We start from the raw sequence: 13,977 nt of genomic DNA on the forward strand, positions 1-13,977 counted from the left end.
CAGCTGGTTTAAATTGAACTAGAGCAAGCCATAAGTTATGCTAATGGACAGAGGAAAACATTCTGAAGAGCTTGCACCCCTGGTGAAGTCTGTTTTGGCTGAAGAGATGCACCCACAATTAGTCAATTCAGTCTGCAGAAGGAGCACTCTATGGAGTTGTTGCAAATGCTAAACTGTCACACAGCAATAGCTGAGGGTAATGCTTTCTACCATCTCCAGCTGCCTAGAAACTCCATCCTATCCTGGACAGACGATGACTGGGCCTCAGATACTCATGCCTTTGTCATCTCTCAGCTAGACTAGAGCAATGCAATAAACCTAGGCATGAAGACTTCAAGGCTTAAGTCCAACAGGTAAAGAAGGCTGCAGCACATCTCTTCAGAAACACAAGCTCCTGGAAGCACATCAAGCCAGCCCTCCACTCCCTACACCAGCTTCCCACAGAATATTGAATCAAGTTCAAGGTCTTGGTCCTTAACTTCAAAGACACTCTATGCCCAGAGAATCAAAAACATTGACTAAAGCTCCAGGATACTCGTGATCAACAGCTACACTCGTCGGGCATAAAAGAACTTTTCACAGTAAAGGGAAAGCTCATCTTGTGAGGGAGACACAGCTGTCTCAGGGGCCAGTCCAAGATTGTAGAATGAATTGTCCCAGGAAGCCCATCACAAACCTCATCACCTTCTACTCCCAGGTGCACTTCTTCATCCTGTCTTCCCTAAAATACACACACACACACACTCCCCACCACCACCTCCAAAAGCAGACACTCCGCTGCACACACTTCTGCCCATAAAGACAGAACAAACTCTGCTCGACAGAAGTTAGTCACATTGCTAAATGCACTCCTGGAAGGCACTGCAATACTACAGCAACGAGCACAGTATAAGAACAGCAGCAGGAAGAACAGCATTGAGAGCATCCCCATCAGATCCAAATACACGGTCTAAGAGATGGTTAGGAGGAGCAGGGCATTCTACACAGCTTTAAGGGCACCCTGGCTTAGGGGAGAGCTCAGTAGGATAACTCTCAGTCACAGAATACCTAGACTTCTCTGACTCACAACAAAAAATCACAGCAGAGCCCACTCAAGTCCTTTAAAGGTAGGTAAGTGGAGTATCATAAAATCATAGTACTGTGGGACTGGAAAGGACCTCAAGAGAACATCTAGTTCAGTCTCTTGCACTCACGGCAGGACTAAGTATTATCTAGACCTGACAGGTGTTTGTCTAACCAGCTCTTAAAAATTTCCAATGATGGAGATTCCACAACCTCCCTAGGCAATTTATTCCAGTGCTTAACCACCCTGACAAAAAGTTTGTCCTAATGCCCAGCCTAAACCGCCCTTGCTACAATTTGCTACAAAGTCCATCACGCTGAGCAAGTATTTTTAAGGGACATCAAAAGAACCAAGAACATTAAAGATCTACTGGTATTTTTCATAAGCATAAGAGATTCTGTCAGGGGATATGGCCAAGATTTCTGTTCCTATTGTTGTGCAGCATGAAGTGGGCTAGTTATTATTTTATATTATTTGTATTACCATAGCAACTAGGAGCCCCAGTCATGGACCAGAACAATGGTTGCTTCCTGCCCTGCAAGCAAGAGGAAACAAATAGTTTGTAAAGCACTTTGGGATTCCCTTTGAGATGAAGAGTCCCATGTTATCTCTGTGTATGAGCTATCTGCTTGTTATCCTCCAAGCTAACCCATTCAATAGAAAATCCTCTATTTCACTTCCAAATTATTTTTGAAAGGATACAACTGCAAAATGTGACTATGCTTTCTAGTGGTTAGCAACCCCATTCCCTGACTATGTTCTCTCTGGTACTGTGGTGGCCAGGCTCAGATTGTGTATCAATCTATTTGTCCAGCCCTGTATTAAAACCTCCTTCCTTCCTACCCACCGAGATATTCTGAGAGATACATTTCACCTGCTTTGTCAGGCTACCATTCAGAGGCTGAGTGTCTTGTTTTAATATTGGCGCAAATTAATCCACCTGGAACAGAATCTCCCTTCCCAGGACATTTCACTTGTCCTCATCAGGTTGCACCTCAATACTGCTACCCCAAGGCTTTTAGGAGTCATAGTGAACATGTCCCATTAAAAGTCATCCTTTGTTATTTTGACATCTACTCCCTCTTTATTCAAGAGTGCCCCGTGCAGAATTCCCAGAGGTAGTGGGACATCTCTACTACTTCACCCCAACTTATCACCAAAAGTCTTTCAGGAATTGGGCTGCCTTTGGTTCCCACCTGTGGATGACCCAAATCCCATAGAGAGTTTGACAACACAGAGGAAACCTTTACATAAAATTATGCTGATGTGGCCTGCATTATCTAATATAGAAAATTCACCCAGTATCTAAAGGGACCCAAAGCAGATTTTTTCCTATCCCCTCAAGACTGCAGAGCCACACATACAGATTGTATGTAGGCATGTCTATGAACTCAAAAGAAAGGAGGGAGGTTGGGTTGACAACTAGTCTCCCTTTGAGGAAATCTAGGCTACTGCAATGGGTTTTCCATTGTTCATATCTGCTCTCTGGTGTGGGAAATGCTCTGGACATTCAGACTTTTTTCCCTAACCCAGAATGTTTAAACTACATGGTACAAATTTAAAAAAAAAAAATCTACAAGCGACTGCTGATGGTAATTTCTAATCCCTTTTGTTCTAAATACTACAAGTCCCTCAGTCCAGCCTTTCACAGAACATTAGAACCTGTCAGGTATGTCTCCAGTGAGGCATCATTGAAAGCCACTTAGGTTGTAAAAAACGCTATCCAGCGATGCAGGCAATGGGTCAGACTGGGCAATAAAACAAGACTTTCACAATGCAGAATCATCGATTAATAGTTTTAGGGTCAGAATAATTCTCTGCCCCCTGCAAAAGTTCTAAATTCCTTTTTAATTCCCCTCTCTCTCATAAAAGCACTTCTCCCCTTTCCCATCCCTATCCAAACATTAGTTATCCCAACCACAAGTATGTATTTCCTGAGGTTTCAGCATCCCAAAGGCAATTCAAAAGGAAAGTAAGGCCATAGTGAGCAGTCCTTTGTCTTCATTAAGCCTACATTTTCTGCATCCCCCACCCCTGCAAATCTGTTTTCCTTAATAGTAATTACAGCCCCAAAATTTACCCTGATGTTCAGAAGACACGCAAATGCTTGGAAATACAGGCGGAAGCTGAATACTATGGTATGTGTGATGCTTTCATCAACAGAACTAGAAAAGGAGTACTTGTGGCACCTCAGAGACTAACAAATTTATTAGAGCATAAGCTTTGGTGAGCTACAGCTCACTTCATCGGATGCATTTGGTGGAAAAAAAAAAGCTGTAGCTCACGAAAGCTTATGCTCTAATAAATTTGTTAGTCTCTAAGGTGCCACAAGTACTCCTTTTCTTTTTGCGAATACAGACTAACACGGCTGCTACTATGAAACCTATCAACAGAACTAGACTCACTTTCAGAGCAGTGCTTCAAGTACTAAGATGCATCCCAAACATGGTCCCTTTACCTTATTCATGAGTGTGCAATCAGTTAAACCATTACCAGACAAAATGATCCGTCTCATAAGGATCATAGCAACATTCTACCACTCTCTAAAGACTCCCCATGCTCCCAATTCTACTAGACATCCCTAAATTCGCAACAAGAATAATGGCAAAAATAAGATCAAGCCAGTCAGCACCTGTGCCATTAGGTGCATGTTAGCCCTAAAAGGAGGAAAGTTTGAATCCATTTTTTGAATCCATTTTGAAGACAGGGGATTGTTTAAAACAGCTCTGGTATAACCCAATACTTTCTTGGTAGTCAGAGATTTATTAATGATAACACTGAGTTTTATACAGCAGTTACACCAGAGATATTTACCCTCCTGACTAATTTTGCCAAAAGCTTTGGATATAAGAACTTAGATTAGGTTATGAAGTGTACAACAGGTTTTAAAAATGTTTGCTGTTTTGAACTGCAGTAGGCCTGGCTGATAAAAGCATGTAGCTACATGCAGAACTCCAATGTGGGCACACTGAGAATTCACTGGCATAAGACTTCAAATATCACAATCCCTTGTGCTGTACTCTAAAACGACCACAACAGATCAACCCTATAAAGCAAGTGTCATATCAAAATTCCCCTTCTTCTCTACATCTAAACAGTCGTCTATGTTCTCTCCCCATCAAGGACAAATTAATAACATGACTAAGTACTTTGAGAGGTTTCAGAGTAGCAGCCGTGTTAGTCTGTATTCGCAAAAAGAAAAGGAGGACTTGTGGCACCTTAGAGACTAACAAATTTATTTGAGCATAAGCTTTCGATGAAGTGAGCTGTAGATCACGAAAGCTTATGCTCAAATAAATTTGTTAGTCTCTAAGGTGCCACAAGTACTCCTTTTCTTTTTACTTTAAGAGAAAAACTAATTCCCACCAATACAGGAGAAAGGTTGAGTGGAATTTGGCCTTGCAACAAGCTACACTCTATATAAAGCACTCATGTTGCAAACTTCACACAGTCTCTATAAGATGGGTTTAGAAATAAAACATACATTTGGGAAAATTTCAAGCCAAAAATTGCCGCTCTAAGGTTGATGCAATTTAACATCTTCCACAAACTTGATTGACCATCAAATCAAGGTCCAGGAGACAGGCTAATGAAGATTAGAAGCAGTCAGTAGCTACAGGTGTATGTTTTGGTAAGCACCAAACATTAAGAATTTTTCTTATTCTATTATTATATTTATGTTGTAGAAGTGAATTCACAAATGCTTGAAAATTAAAACGCAGATTGATGCCAGCTACGTGTTCCTTAGCAGATCTGTTTAAATTAAATGGACTCACAAAGAACAGCTGACCTGGATCTCTCTGGTTGGCTTGGTCCTGCAATTCCTACTGATGTGAGTAATCCCTCTCATTCAAGAAGTTCCATGCAAATCAATGGGAAAAGTCATGCATTGCTTAACCAGGTGAGAAAAAGTTGCAAGATAACTCACTATGTCTGCTATTGCCAAGAGTTATTCTCTGACATTGGAAGGGCAGGAACATTTATTTGGGAAAGAAATATTACTAACATGGTAACGACAGCATCATAGAAAAGTTATTTTTGGAATGAAGACCAAGCTGGCTAATTTTGAAAAAGTGAGATGGTGTGGAGAAGAGGCAATTACTGATGTTTATAGAAGACAGAAATCCAAAGAAAATATAAATGCAGAAATAGGGATCTCAGATTGTCTCGGAGGAGAAAGATTAACATACACTAGTTATATGGGAGGGGATTATCCTATGAATTAAAATATATACAGGAAAAAGTACCAACATAGGCTTTGAGTCGGACCTCTGCCAAGGCATCTGTATACCAGCTGTGAAGCTGTACAGGGCCCGTAGTTCTGGCAGACCTCTCCAACCACAAGAGGGATTCCACAGTAGCATAGATTCCTAATAGCCCCAGGCATAGAGGATGTGGCTCCAGGTATTCTCTGCTACTAGACAGGGAGATGCTGCAGCACATAGTAAATCAGAGCCATCCCTGGGGCTACTCTAGTTTATGATGGGCACCACTCCAATCACCCTGGCTGTCTCCAGAATCAAGGAGATGCAAAGATCACAGAACCCCCACCTCAAAGTCCTCTGGAGCTGCTCCCAGGTCAACTTCACCACAGTTTAGAATTGGCCCTGTAAAGCTGCCCATTAGAAATCTACATTACTCCAGTTTTACCCTCTTTAATCTTATCAATATTTTGATAGAAGTTACCCAACACTCTCCAGCATCAGGTCTCTTTATAAAAAGAGAGAGATAAAAAAAGATTGATCTTTGAAGACCACAGCAATACTACTTTGGGACACATGATAGTGTAAAATTATTTTAGACATTTTCAATAGATTTCAACACTTATCTTGTTGGAGGAGTTAGGAAAAAAGCCAGACCTTTTGAGAAGTGGATATGCTGACTAGCATAGAATACCTGCTATTGCACTTTCTACCCTTCGTCCTGTATCATCAACTTGTGATATTAGACTAAGCTTTTTGGGTGTATCCATTCTAGGGGGGAAAGTATGGTTTATTTGTGGGGGGGGGGTTTGGTTGTTTTTTTTTTGTTTGGGTTTTTTTTTGTTTTTTTTAAAAAACAAATGGTAAAACTGACGTGGACATATTTATAGTTTTAACTGTGATGGTAGGTCAAGGGAACAAGCTAATGTTAAATTCAACCTACTAATACATATTAAAACAACTGCCTGTCGACACTACAGTTTTGTCTCATATAAATGTTAAGATGGTAAAAGATATTTTTTTTCAGTTAAGACAACACCTTTGAGCCTGAGATTTATTTGCTGATAACAGTTTACTTATTATACACTTCCAAAACAACTATATGCAAACACTAAGAGGGTGTAACGTCACTGGATTTATAGCTGCACACTATGAATTAGAAAATTTAGTTGCATTTTTATCATGTAGTCAAAGGAAAAGTTACACTCTTAAAAAGAATCAAATGGATATGATATGCTGCGGGGGGCGAGAGGGGAGAAGATGTGTTCTATAAATTTAATGTAGCAACAGGTTCATTATGTAAATGTTTGTTCTGGAATGCTGTCAGCATACTTCTTTATCACTAGCCAAAGGAACGCTAAGTGAGGGTTATAGCCTTCCAAAGCCGCAAAAAGGTCAATTCCAAGGAAGAAAGACAGGTAAGAAAAGGACTTTTTATAAGCTGTCTCCAAATTTTTGCTGTTAGCTGAGGTGATCAAGAAGTCTGGTTCCGAATGATGACAACAGAAATATTAAGTGGCTGGCTAATCAGGGAGTACTAGGGATACTAGAATTTTTCTGTCCACACTATTTTTCCAACAGAAAGTTAGGAGTTTGATTATACAAGATTCTTTGTGAAGAGTGTCAGCTCTCTGTGGAAAACCGACTTTTCATAAAAGACCAATGTCCAAAATATTTATAGATGGTAACCATAAATTTTGATTAAAAGAGGCTGCCATGGTGCCCTCCAGGAGTTGTGATTTAGGTTCCTCCTACTATCATAATCCTACAGGCTGGGTTCCCCAGCTGGAACACATGTCCTATGATGAACCATGGTCAGAGACTCCCATGAGGTACCACAGCATCCTATCAAGAATGGAGACCATGGTGCATGCTGGGAGATGCAGTCCATCCAGGACATCCCTTTCCCCATATAGAGGTGACTAGGAGCACAGGACTCCCAGACTACAACTCCCATGAGGCACCATCTCAGCTTTTCCAAATCAAAATAGTCTTTTTTTGACAAAAAAGTTGAAGGGCTCCATGGAGTCAAAAAAAAAAAAATTCTGATCAGCAAGTACCTAGCCAAAGATAGAGAACAAGATGTTTTTTGATCAATGTAATAAAACTTTTAGGAATCCTGCACAAGCTATATAGATCTCACTACTAAACACTTAGCAGGAGGTATCTCTTAGCGAGCTGCATTCTGGTCAGTAGTACATTTGCACTAAGAAGAAGAAAATTAAATACACTGGGGGAAGGAAAGGAGGAAGACTTAGTATTTTGTCCAAAAGCCCATTTAATTTGAAAAGGGTGAAGAAGTCAATGAATAGTACAGAAGTACAAGCTTTGGTACAAGTTTTGGTGAATTTATTGGTCTCTCACACACACACACATATATATATAGGGAAGGCTTCTATTTTCTTTGGACAGTTGCATCTTTTCTTTTCCAGAATAAAGGGTTCTTAATAGATGGTCACTTAATGGAAAATGATAACAGGCAGGAGACATAAGGTCTTTTCCACTTTAATAATGTGTTCTGAAAACAGATCAATTGTCTTTGCTCCCCATTTGGTTTTGTTTCACCTGCATGCAAACAGGCATTCTAAAGGACAAGTTGTTCTAGTTTTACTGTAGTTTGTACTTCTCAATCATCTGCTGAAGTGCTATTTTTATAGGATTCTCCCCAACCACCACCATTAACCTGAAGTAAACATAGTAAAACCTGAGTAACAAGGAGACTATTTTTCCCCATTCTGGAAGGGTGGGGAATGCCAGTGTCACAGAAGTGGATTGAGACTGGAAAGCTCAGGGGACCAAAAAATTATGTATGAAGCCTTCCCACTACATGTCAAGTTCACCGTGCGCAGCGGTGATAGAATTGGTGATCTAAGTCCAGTTCCTAGCCAGCAGGTGCCCACATCACAAGTATCACCTTTAGCAGAGATGCCAAGAATTTAATGGACATGCAAATTAAAATGGCTAGCACCCAGAACTCCACAGTTTGTGGGTGCTTGGCACCTCTCAGGATCAAATGCTAACATGCTCTCAATCATAAACATGAAGGGTAGACAAGGCAGTAAATGACTGATATTGTTTTTGAAGTTGGTAATGATTTGGGGTGTCCAACTGAAGTCCCCTTAAGAGAGGCCCAACTCTTAGAAAGTGCCGAGCAGCACACTCTGAAAAAGCAGGCCCCTTTCAGGTCTTTTACCCTCCCAACCCCTGTGTGGTGGTGAAGTTGGGAAGTGCTATTATCCCCACTTTATGGGTGGAGAACTGAAGCACAGAGAGTCTAGATGACTTGTGCAAGGTAACACAGGAAGTCTGTGATGGAACAGAGAATTGAATTGGGGTCTCAGGTCCCAAGCTAGCACCTTAACCACTGGACCCTCCTTCCTCTAGCCACCTACGATATCCCAAATGAGCACTCAAAACCACTAGCCTCATTTTACAATACTGGCCAATACCATCTGCATAAAAACATGCAGAATATTTTAGTGTTGGCAAGCTGTGCATGCACATGCAAAATAATCACATCATGAAGTATAATCTGATAAGCTACCTAAAAGCCATATTTGATACACAAATATTCTTGTTAAGGTTCTTTAAGGGAACACAGCAAGGCTGGTTGATTGGCCAGCCCACAATCTGCCTGACTATTTTCCTTTGGAAAGTTCATTAGGTAACAGGATATATGAGGGGGAAGAAGAAAGAAAAAGTCTGAGGGGGAATGATAGTCTTGGAGTTGGAGCAATGTACTGGAGGACTGCATTCAATTCCCCTCTCTGCCACAGACTCCCTGTGTGACTGTGACCAACTCATTCTCTATGAGTCAGAAGGGATGTAAAATGTTTACCGGCTTATCAGTTTAGGGGTTATGTATTCAGTTAATGTTTAAATGCCTAACGCATCCAGGGTCCTGGCCACCTGTGTTGCGCCAGGGGTTCCGGCTGCTGGCCTTGGTCCCCTTACCCTTATCCAGGTCCCCCCACTCCTCTAGTTCCCATGCCTATGTTGTGAACTCGTTAACAATTAAAGGTTTAACAGATAAAATTTTAATAATTTAAACAGTTACTTTTTTTAACACTATTTACATCCCTGTGAGTAAATACCTCAGAACTATATACCTGGGGAAGCAATAGTTTCCCCAACCTCAGAGATGTTGCAAAGTCAACTTCAGTAAAATTTGTGAGATGTTATGGTGATGGGAGAAATACAAAAACACTCCCTCCATTAAATGATTCATGAATATCTTACCTCAGAAAGGATATCTGGAACCTAACTCACCTTAGCAACTCTACAAATAGCCAGTGTGTACAAAACAGAGGAAAAAAAATCCAGAGAAGGAATGATTTCAAGCTCCACAGGGTTACTGTAAACAGAAACCACACCATTTTTTCTCCCTTTAAAACTGATTAAATTACATGACTCAAAACTCTCAGCACATAAGACATTCATGCAACTCAGGACAACTGTCTAAACTTGCTTTATAGTCTACGTGCTTAACATACTTCTACTGCATCACATATCTCCTACTTATTTTAAGTTTCATGTTTGGCTGAAGAACTAGGTAGTCTACAGATGCTACTGAGTGTTTTACTATCATATTTGTAATGTGTTCATGGAGACAACATCTGAGCATCTCTAAAGTGACACAATATCATATCAGATGGAATTAGTACAGTATGCTCATACAAACAGCACTATGAAAATAGCCTGAATGCAAGAATGAGAAGATACACAATGAAGCAGCGTAAAAGACACTGCAGTAGAAGAAGTTAGAGAGGTCAGTAAAACTGGTCTCTGCTAATCCCAACTCCTTTGTATGACCTGCAGGGATAACACGGACACAGAAGGTGGATTAATAAACCCTGACCGTTAAAAGGTTAAGAAACAGCAGCACTTCTGTGACCCTTGTTCAGGAATTCCACAGACTGTTTTCAAATAAGAGTCTGTTTAACTATAGAAATGAAATGTGTGTGCAGTGCCCTTTAAAAGCCACAGAATAAAAACGTGAAGCATGTCTATAGGTTTCAGAGTAGCAGCCGTGTTAGTCTGCATTCGCAAAAAGAAAAGGAGGACTTGTTGCACCTTAGAGACTAACAAATTTATTAGAGCGTAAGCTTTCGAGAGCTACAGATCACTTCATCGGACGCATATAGGATGACCCCCCTCAGAATAACTTCAAAAGGTTCATATAACAAATATTACAACAGATTGTGTTTTTAGCTCCTGGATTACCTTCCTTACAACAAAGTGGAGATATTAAGTGCCATCTGGTTGTACTACTGAAATTCAAATTAAGTATTTCACATCACAACATCCATGATTCTGATACAGAGGAAGTTTATTTTACAAACATATATTGACATTTTTCTAAAAAAAAACTTCTCCCCCTCCCCCCCCACACATATCCGTGGGTAAAAAGTTCTGAAAGCCACATTCTGCTAATTTATCAATAAAACGGCTTTGCAAGCTCGCATTTCTCTCTCCCTACCCCTCATAGCTCCTCGGGATAAGAGGGATTTAACCATTGGTGGCAATCGCTCGAACTACTCCAGAGAACGTGGTAGTTGCCGCAGCACAGACAAGAGCGGAGGGAAAAGTGGTTTCGGGCTCGGACGCAATCAAGTATGTTTGCAATTAGCAAAAGAAGAAACAAAGGAAAGGAAAGTGAGGAAAGGAGCAGCCCAGAGCAGAGCTGTCCGATCCAGCAGCGACCTGTTAGAGAGCGACCCTGGCTGCGAGCCCGTCACCACTCGCACGGACGCAGCCCGGGACAGCTCGTGGAAGACACAAAGTTGCCAAGAGAACCGCCCCCGGGGGCGGGGTGGGGGGGTTGCAGGGCTTGGGCAAGCGCCTGGTGGGAGCTCCCAAGGTGCATTTTCAACCGAGCCCTTCAGGCCCCCTCCCCGGACGCGGCCGGGACTGGGAGGGGTCAGGAGAGCGGGGGAGGAAGGGGCCTCTCTCCACCCGGGAGAGGAGAAGCAGGAGCAGAACCGCATGAACGAGCCCCCCCGCCCCGCAGCAGAACCGCAGCGCCGCGAGCGAAGGCAGGCGCTCCCCATACCCCGGCCGGAGCCCCTGCAGCGCCACCTTCCCCCGCGGCCCCGTCTCCGGGGGGGGGCGGCTCCCCAGCTTTGCAGCCGGAGGGGCTCCCCCAGCCCTGCAGTGATGGGAGGGCTCCCACCCCCAGACTCTCTGCCGAGATCTCCCGGGGAAGGGACGTGTGTCTCTCTCCCCCCGGCCCCCCGCAGACTCAGCCCCCCCCCCCCGTCCCCGGGCACTTCCCCCAAACTCGCTCACTCACTCACCCCGCGGGCGGGGCTGCTTGGCCTCCTGCGGCGGCGGGGAGCGGGGGACAATGGCTGGCGGCACGGGGCGCTGGTGCAACAGGCGGCGGCACCCGAGCGCTCCCGGCGGCTCCCTCCCTCCGCTAGCCCGACGAGCAGCCCCGAGCTATCACGCATGCGCCAGCTGGGAGGGGAGGGGGGGCAGAGGAGGAGACCCCTTCTCCGTCCCCCTAGGTTCCTCCTCCTAGCGCGGGTGGAGGGAGCGGAGGGCCGCGCTGATTGCACGGTCCGGGGGCTCGCGGGGGCGGGGGCGGGAGCCCGGGTGGCTGGAGTTCACGCGTGGGAGCCGCTTGGACGGGCAGGGGAGCTGGCTCCAGGGGGTGCATTTTGCTGGCGTGGAGGATTCAGCAGCTGAGCAGGGACTTCATCAAAAGGCTTCTCCGGGCAGGTCCCAGCTCCTGCCCCTCCCAGAGCGCTTTAACCCGCTTGCATGGATTGATCCTCGCTATGCTTCCTCCCCGCGTGACTTGCCCGTTACCCGCCTCACTTTACGGGTAGGGAAACTGAGGCACGGGTCACTTAAGCGGCTTGCCCAAGATCTCCTGCCTCTCAGTCCTGAGATGAGCTTTCGCGGGTAGGTCACCGCTCCCCATCGGACAACACAGTTACATCTCAGAGATGTACAGTATTAGAATTACAATAAGAAAAGGAGGACTTGTGGCACCTTAGAGACTAACAAATTTATTAGAGCATAAGCTTTCGTGAGCTACAGCTCAGTGAGCTGTAGCTCACGAAAGCTTATGCTCTAATAAATTTGTTAGTCTCTAAGGTGCCACAAGTCCTCCTTTTCTTTTTGCGAATACAGACTAACAGGGCTGCTACTCTGAAACCTGTCAGAATTACAATAGTAATTTTCCCTCTGATGATAGTTGCCCCTTCTTGTCAACTGTTGAGAATAGGCCACTTCCACCTTGACTGAATTGGCCTCATTACCACTGATCCCTTCCCCCCCCCCCCCACTCATGGTAAGGCAACTCCCATCTTTTCATGTGCTGTAATGTATATACTTCCTGTTTCAGAGTAGCAGCTGTGTTAGTCTGTATTTGCAAAAAAGAGAAGGAGGACTTGTGGCACCTTAGCAACTAACAAATTTATTTGAGCATAAGCTTTCGTGAGCTACAGCTCACTTCATCGATGAAGTGAGCTGTAGCTCACGAAAGCTTATGCTCAAATAAATTTGTTAGTCGCTAAGGTGCCACAAGTCCTCCTTTTCTTTACTGCTTCCTGTATTTTTCACTCCATGCATCTGATAGAGTGGGTTTAAAGCTTATGCCCAAATAAATTTGTTAGTCTCTAAGGTGCCTTAAGGACTCTTTGTGCTTTTTTACATCTCAGAGAGTAATTGATATATAGATATTGTAATTCTTTGAGAGATGGGGGGAAAAATAGGTGGTCTGCAGATTTTAAAGTTACTATTTACCTACATAGAAGATTACTAAATTATCATCCGTTAGAGTTGGGGAACTCCTCCCCAGACTCTGGGATTTTGTAACATTTCAGAACCTCTTCCCCCATTTTATGTTTTAGATTTCCCCCAGTTTCACTGAGTTTCATAAAATATTCTCCTCCCCCTTAAACAAATAATTTAAATTCTCAAGGGATGGTGTAGTTTTAAAAGCACATGTATTTCTACTGAAATGGAAGCCTGCTCTCTGTAAAGAAACATGCAGCAGCAGTTTGCTGTAAACCAGTGGAACGCAAATCTCAAAATTCACTTCTAAATGCAGGTCCTCTTTGGATATGCAAGGGCACTCCCACTTTGCTGGCACACCTGAGGAGAGGGCGTGGCACTGCCAGACTTTTCCATCATCCTAAATTGTGGGGAGCAGAGATTAGAGCCGCTCCAGGGCTACTCCGGTTATGCTTTCTGAAACAATCCCATAATGGCTTGTACCTCTGGGTCCAGGCTCTACAAGAGCAAAGCACATTCTGACTCACCCACAGTATGCCTCCTACTAACTGGGCAGGCAGAGAATAATGTATAGCTGGCATTATTTATGTTATACCGCTTGGGGATTTTCCCTGTGTCAAGGGATTCCCCAGCAGCTTTAAGCCTCTTTGCACCACTGGAGCTACACAAAGGGCATCCACATCAGGCAGATGACATATCTGATGTTTCACACACTCATATGGCACAAAAAATAAAACCTTTCTCAAATGGAATATAATGTCTGGTCAAAAGCAGGGGGAAGCACAGGTTATCTGCACACAGAAGACCATCCTACCCTTACAATGGGCTAAATCCAGAAGTTTTCACTTAGGTTTTACTCAGTTTCACTTCATTGAAGTCAACGGTACTTTTGCCCCAGGAAAAACCTGCGGGAGGGAGGGAAATGAGCACAGAGCTCAGTATTTTGTCCCAATAAATTTTTATCTC

General features: G+C 43.5%; 1 protein-coding gene across 9 annotated transcripts in view; it reads right to left on the bottom strand.

Moving 5' to 3' along the window:
• Positions 1-12,230, bottom strand: part of AKAP13 (A-kinase anchoring protein 13) — a 339,098-nt gene extending 326,868 nt beyond the window's left edge. For 2 of the 9 annotated variants that reach the window (XM_038418967.2, XM_043493944.1), the window contains exon 1: positions 11,562-11,728. The gene's annotated coding sequence lies outside the window, so the exon portion shown is untranslated. Of the gene's footprint in view, positions 1-11,561 lie in introns of all 9 variants that reach the window. The other 7 variants (XM_043493951.1, XM_043493948.1, XM_043493950.1 and 4 more) reach the window with 5 other exon arrangements.
• Positions 12,231-13,977: the final 1,747 nt, after the last annotated feature.

The sequence above is a fragment of the Dermochelys coriacea genome, chromosome 10, assembly GCF_009764565.3.
Source record: "Dermochelys coriacea isolate rDerCor1 chromosome 10, rDerCor1.pri.v4, whole genome shotgun sequence".
NCBI lineage: Eukaryota > Metazoa > Chordata > Testudines > Dermochelyidae > Dermochelys > Dermochelys coriacea.